Here is a 7,095-nt window from a genome sequence, read left to right as displayed (position 1 = left end):
ACAGTGCACTATAGACTAACACTGCCCATAGACTTACACTGCCCATAGACTCAACACTACCCATAGACTAACACTGCCCATAGACTCTCACTGCCCATTGACTAACAGTGCACTATAGACTAACACTGCCCATAGACTTACACTGCCCATAGACTCAACACTACCCATAGACTAACACTGCCCATAGACTCAACACTGCCCATAGACTCAACACTGCCCATAGACTAACACTGCCCATAGACTCAACACTGCCCATAGACTCAACACTGCCCATAGACTCAACACTGCCCATAGACTAACACCGCCCATAGACTAACCCTGCCCATAGACTCAACACTGCACATAGACTCAACACTACCCATAGACTAACACTACCCATAGACTCAACACTGCCCATAGACTCAACACTGTCCATAGACTCAACACTGCCTATCGACTCAACACTACCCGTAGACTCAACACTGTCCATAGACTCAACACCGCCCATAGACTCAACACTACCCATAGACTCAACACTACCCATAGACTCAACACTGCCCATAGACTAACGCTACCCATAGACTCAACACTACCCATAGACTCAACACTGCCCATAGACTAACACTGCCCATAGACTCAACACTGCCCATAAACTCAACACTGCCTATAGACTCAACACTACCCATAGACTCAACACTGCCCATAGACTAACACTACTCATAGACTCAACACTGCCCATAGACTCAACTCTACCCATAGACTAACACTGCCCATAGACTCAACACTGCCCATAGACTCAACACTACCCGTAGACTCAACACTGCCCATAGACTCAACACTGCCCATAGACTCAACACCGCCCATAGACTCAACACTGCACATAGACTAACACTGCCCATAGACTAACACTACCCATAGACTAACACTGCCCATAGACTAACACTGCCCATAGACTCAACACTGCCCATAGACTAACACTGCCCGTAGACTAACGCTGCCTATAGACTAACACTGCCCATAGACTAACACTGCCCATAGACTCAACACTACCCATAGACTCAACACTGCCCATAGACTAACACTGCTCATAGTCTCAACACTACCCATAGACTCAACACTGCACCATAGACTTAACACTGCCCATAGACTCTCACTGCCCATAGACTAACAGTGCACTATAGACTAACACTGCCCATAGACTTACACTGCCCCTAGACTCAACACTACCCATAGACTAACACTGCCCATAGACTCTCACTGCCCATTGACTAACAGTGCACTATAGACTAACACTGCCCATAGACTTACACTGCCCATAGACTCAACACTACCCATAGACTAACACTGCCCATAGACTCACACTGCCCACAGACCCAACACTACCCATAGACTAACACTGCCCATAGACTCAACACTGCCCATAGACTCAACACTGCCCATAGACTAACACTGCCCATAGACTCAACACTGCCCATAGACTCAACACTGCCCATAGACTCAACACTGCCCATAGACTAACACCGCCCATAGACTAACACTGCCCATAGACTCAACACTGCACATAGACTCAACACTACCCATAGACTAACACTACCCATAGACTCAACACTGCCCATAGACTCAACACTGTCCATAGACTCAACACTGCCTATCGACTCAACACTACCCGTAGACTCAACACTGTCCATAGACTCAACACCGCCCATAGACTCAACACTACCCATAGACTCAACACTACCCATAGACTCAACACTGCCCATAGACTAACGCTACCCATAGACTCAACACTACCCATAGACTCAACACTGCCCATAGACTAACACTGCCCATAGACTCAACACTGCCCATAAACTCAACACTGCCTATAGACTCAACACTACCCATAGACTCAACACTGCCCATAGACTAACACTACTCATAGACTCAACACTGCCCATAGACTAACACTATCCATAGACTCAACACTGCCCATAGACTAACACTACCCATAGACTCAACACTGCACATAGACTAACACTACCCATAGACTCAACACTGCCCATAGACTAACACTACCCATAGACTCAACACTACCCATAGACTCAACACCGCCCATACACTCAACACTACCCATAGACTCAACACTACCCATAGACTCAACACTACCCATAGACTCAACACTGCCCATAGACTAACGCTACCCATAGACTCAACACTACCCATAGACTCAACACTGCCCATAGACTAACACTACTCATAGACTCAACACTGCCCATAGACTAACACTACCCATAGACTCAACACTACCCATAGACTCAACACCGCCCATAGACTCAACACTACCCATAGACTCAACACTACCCATAGACTCAACACTGCCCATAGACTCAACACTGCCCATAAACTCAACACTGCACCATAGACTCAACACTGCACCATAGACTAACACTGCCCATAGACTAACACTGCCCGTAGACTAACGCTGCCCATAGACTAACACTGCTCATAGTCTCAACACTACCCATAGACTCAACACTGCACCATAGACTTAACACTGCCCATAGGCTCAACACTACCCATAGACTCAACACTACACCATAGACTTAACACTGCCCATAGGCTCAACACTACCCATAGACTCAACACTACACCATAGACTTAACACTGCCCATAGGCTCAACACTACCCATAGACTCAACACTGCACCATAGACTTAACACTGCCCATAGTCTCAACACTGCCCATAGGCTCAACACTACCCATAGACTCAACACTACACCATAGACTTAACACTGCCCATAGACTCAACACTACCCATAGATTCAACACTGCACCATAGACTTAACACTGCCCATAGATTCATCTTCTTGGTTCTTTCGGTAAAGTCACGTAGAAGGGAAGTAATAAAATAATAAAAATAAAACATAATAAAACAATTCTCACGACGTTTCGGCCACAACGCAAGCAGCCATCCTCAGGCGAAGAATGAAACACCCCAAGCTTGGAGCGTATATTTAAGCTGGGTTAGAGGGGGGGGAGGTGGGAAGAAGAGCGCCTAAACAAAATAATTTGCATATCAAGAGGAATTCAGCATATGGAAAATGCGTAGGAGGTGGGCGGGGGGGGTTCCAAATCAATACTATGCCCGTGCATTATGCAGGATTAGCAGTATCAAAGGGGGGGGGGGAAGGGGGGGAGCATTAACAAAGGAAAGGAATGTTAATAGTATGTAGCTGTAGTTACTAAACAACCACGTAAAAATCAAAAGGAGACCTGATGGTTCAATGAGCCACTCTGTCTACAGGAAAGCCACCCACACGGATGCTTATCTAAAACCGGATTCCCACCACCATCCATCCCAGAAGAATTCCCTCATCAAGACTCTATATCATAGAGCCCAATGCATCTCCGACCATGAACACATTTCCAGTGAACTCAAACACGTACGCCAAGCTCTTAAGGCTAATGGTTACTCCGACTACACAATCCGCAAAGCCATCACTCCAACCACCAAGAAGGATCCTGTTGAGGAGCCTTTCAAGACCATCACCTTACCCTACATTGCTGGGGTCACAAAAAAGATCTCCAAAATCCTGATTAAACACAAGATCCAGGTCCGATTCAACACAGTACAAAAAATCCGTGATCTGGTACCGTCTGTAAAAGATGTGGTTCCAGACATACAGTACCCTGGTGTCTACAAACTAAGTTGCCTCTGTGGTAGCAGTTACATTGGGGAAACCAAACGACATGTCTCGGACCGCATCCGTGAACATAAAGCTGACCTGAAACACTGTAGGACAAACACCTCAGCCGTGGCAGATCACTGTTACAACTCAGTGGGCTCACATGACATTGACTTCTCCAAGACAGAGGTTCTCTGCAAGCCATCTGGCTATCATGAGAGATTCGTACATGAGGCGATCCACATTTACAAACACAGAGACAATTTTAACCGAGAAGATGGATTCTGGCTTAGCAATCACTGGAAGGACGTAATAAACCATTTTGATACACATTAGGGTGGGTAGAATAATACATAGTGTTATATTAAAAATGTATAAGGTATAGGGTGGTTTATAGCAATACAGTATGTAATTTAATGTTGGTTTTGCCTATGGAAGTATATAGTACGGTATAGACGCGTGTGATGTAAGAGAATAAAGTTTAGATGGAAGCATATTATATAATTTTTTACAACGTAGAATTTTTCATGTATTACTTACTGTTAGTAACTCAGCTTATTGTAGAGTATAGTAAGTTTACTGATGATGCTATGTAGTTTATACTTTAGTTTGTCATGCAGTTTATACTGTAGTTTTTTACGTGGTTGTTTAGTAACTACAGCTACATACTATTAACATTCCTTTCCTTTGTTAATGCTCCCCCCCTTCCCCCCCCCCCTTTGATGCTGCTAATCCTGCATAATGCACGGGCATAGTATTGATTTGGAACCCCCCCCGCCCACCTCCTACGCATTTTCCATATGCTGAATTCCTCTTGATATGCAAATTTTTTTGTTTAGGCGCTCTTCTTCCCACCTCCCCCCCCTCTAACCCAGCTTAAATATACGCTCCAAGCTTGGGGTGTTTCATTCTTCGCCTGAGGATGGCTGCTTGCGTTGTGGCCGAAACGTCGTGAGAATTGTTTTATTATGTTTTATTTTTATTATTTTATTACTTCCCTTCTACGTGACTTTACCGAAAGAACCAAGAAGATGAATCCCTGCAGTCACGAAAGCTTTAAATCGAAATACTGCCCATAGACTCAACACTGCCCATAGGCTCAACACTACCCATAGACTCAACACTGCCCATAGACTCAACACTGCACCATAGACTCAACACTGCACCATAGACTCAACACTGCACCTCCGATGGACACGGTTGGCTACGTACGATGCGGAAGAAGTTCAACGTACTTTCTCCCTCTGCTCGTCATCGTTACTAACGTCCACGCGTTTGCCTGAGACTTGACAGCCGATTGGGGTTAACAGTAAGGCGAGACGACTCGTTGCTCGTAAGACGAGGGCGGTGGTTTATTAAACGGGGGGGGGGGGGGGGGGACGTGAATGAAAAACGCGAGCGAAACTAAACGAGAGGGTGGGAACACCAGCCCCACCCCCCCCCCCCCCCCCCCCCTTGCACATTTGTTCCACTGTCACAACCGAACCGTGCCCAGCTGCTGAACCGGCACGGCACGGGTGTGTTTTGTTTTTTTCCCCACTGCCGATTTTGCCGACCCGAGCTAGAAAAGGAAGGAGGGGGGGCCAAGCAGGGCCAGGCCACGGGGTCTAACGCACGCGGCCGTCGCCCTTGTGACGTCAGCGTGCGCGGCTCGGCTTCTTGCAGTGGAAAAAAAAAACAACGCCGGCTCGGCTCCGGCGCCGCACGGTTGTGCCAGTGGAAAAGAGGTAAATGCGTCGCAGCGCTGTCGAGAGAAATTCGCGTGAATCAAAGTTTGTTTTTTACAAAATCGATTAGATGTGAACGTGAACCAACAACTCCGCTCATCCTCACAGCAGCAGCAGCGGCGTTTGACGAAGCCATCAAACAAAGGCGCGGCGCCTTCAGATGCGCTTCTGCGGCCGTCTGGAACGCTCTCTTCCTTCCGAGCTACGGCACTTTTAAATCATCATCTAGATTGACGAACTAATTTCTTTAGAACAGCTTTGTGTGCGTGTTTAGTTTGTTGTCATTCCCCCGTGCCCCCGATTAGCGCGGTTGGCTACGTACTCTGCAAAAAGACGTTCTACATTACATACGTAACAATGTACTATATTTATTAATATTTTCTGCGCTGGGGTGTGAATTCACCATACTTCACCACTCTGGTTAGCGCGGGGGGCGGGTTGGTGAAGTGATGGGGGGAGGTGAGGGGGGAGTGAGGGGGCGTTGGGAGGTGAGGACTCAGGTACCAGTTCAGATATCGCTCACTCGCCACTCACGTTCAACAGCGCTGTGCGCTAACCACTGCGCCACCGCTCCACCCACACACGGTGCGTTCTTCAGCTCGACTCGGGATACACGTGGTGCACCCCGCTCATTAAACGAAGTTACCGGTGCCAGATATCGATAAAGCGATACCGGTACCGAAGATCGAGGGTTCGATCTCGACCCTGATGCCTGCTGTATATTTGGAGTTTGCGTGTCTCTCTCTCATCATCATCACGGTGGCTAGGAGATGTTGACTACCTCGCCTGGTGTACAGGAGGTCGTGGGTTCGATCCCGACCCTGATGCCTGCTGCTGTATATTTGGAGTTTGCGTGTCTCTCTCATCATCATCAAGGTGGCTAGGAGATGTTAACTACCTCGCCTGGTGTACAGGAGGTCGTGGGTTCGATCCCGACCCTGATGCCTGCTGCTGTATATTTGGAGTTTGCGTGTCTCTCTCTTTCTCTCTCCCCGTGATCGCGTGGATTTTTCTCCGAGCTCCTACACGTTTAGAATGTGCGTGCGTTTAGAGTGTTCGGCCACTGCTATACATTTCCACGCAACGATAAGCCACTTCGTTTAGCTATCATTTGTGACCAGGTCGCTTCTGATTTAAAAAAAAAATCTAGATAACTCCGTGGGTCTTACACCTGCTAAAATAAAATGTAAAAAAAAATGTTTCTAGATGTTAAGCTTTCGTGACTGCAAGGATTCATACTCTTAGGTTTTTTCGGTGAAGTCACGTAGGTGAAAATGAATAATAAAAAATAAATAATAATATAAATAAAATAATAACAATCACGACGTTTCGGAGGCAACACAAGTCTCCGTCATCAGGTGGGACCGTCACAGCTAATTTTTTTTTGAGTTTTGCTTCACTTGATACAGTAAATATTAGCTGTGACGATCCCACCTGATGACGGAGACTTGTGTTGCCTCCGAAACGTCGTGATTTATTATTTTATTTCTATTATTATAAAAAAAAAAATTTACCTACGCGACTTTACCAAAAAACCCAAGAGTGTGTAAAAAAATGTGTTTATAGTTTTTTTGTTTATAATATATAATATATATAGACACCCTGACTCTACGCTCGGATGGAGATAGATGCAGAACTTTGGAGCTGTCATTGATCCCGAGCTCGCGGTCTTCGCTCCAAACGTCTCCGCGGGACCTCGCGCCTCCAATCAGCAACATCTCCAG

The sequence above is a fragment of the Lampetra fluviatilis genome, chromosome 56 (genome assembly GCF_964198595.1).
Source record: "Lampetra fluviatilis chromosome 56, kcLamFluv1.1, whole genome shotgun sequence".
In the NCBI taxonomy this organism is placed as follows: domain Eukaryota; kingdom Metazoa; phylum Chordata; class Hyperoartia; order Petromyzontiformes; family Petromyzontidae; genus Lampetra; species Lampetra fluviatilis.
This window is presented reverse-complemented; position numbering follows the sequence as displayed.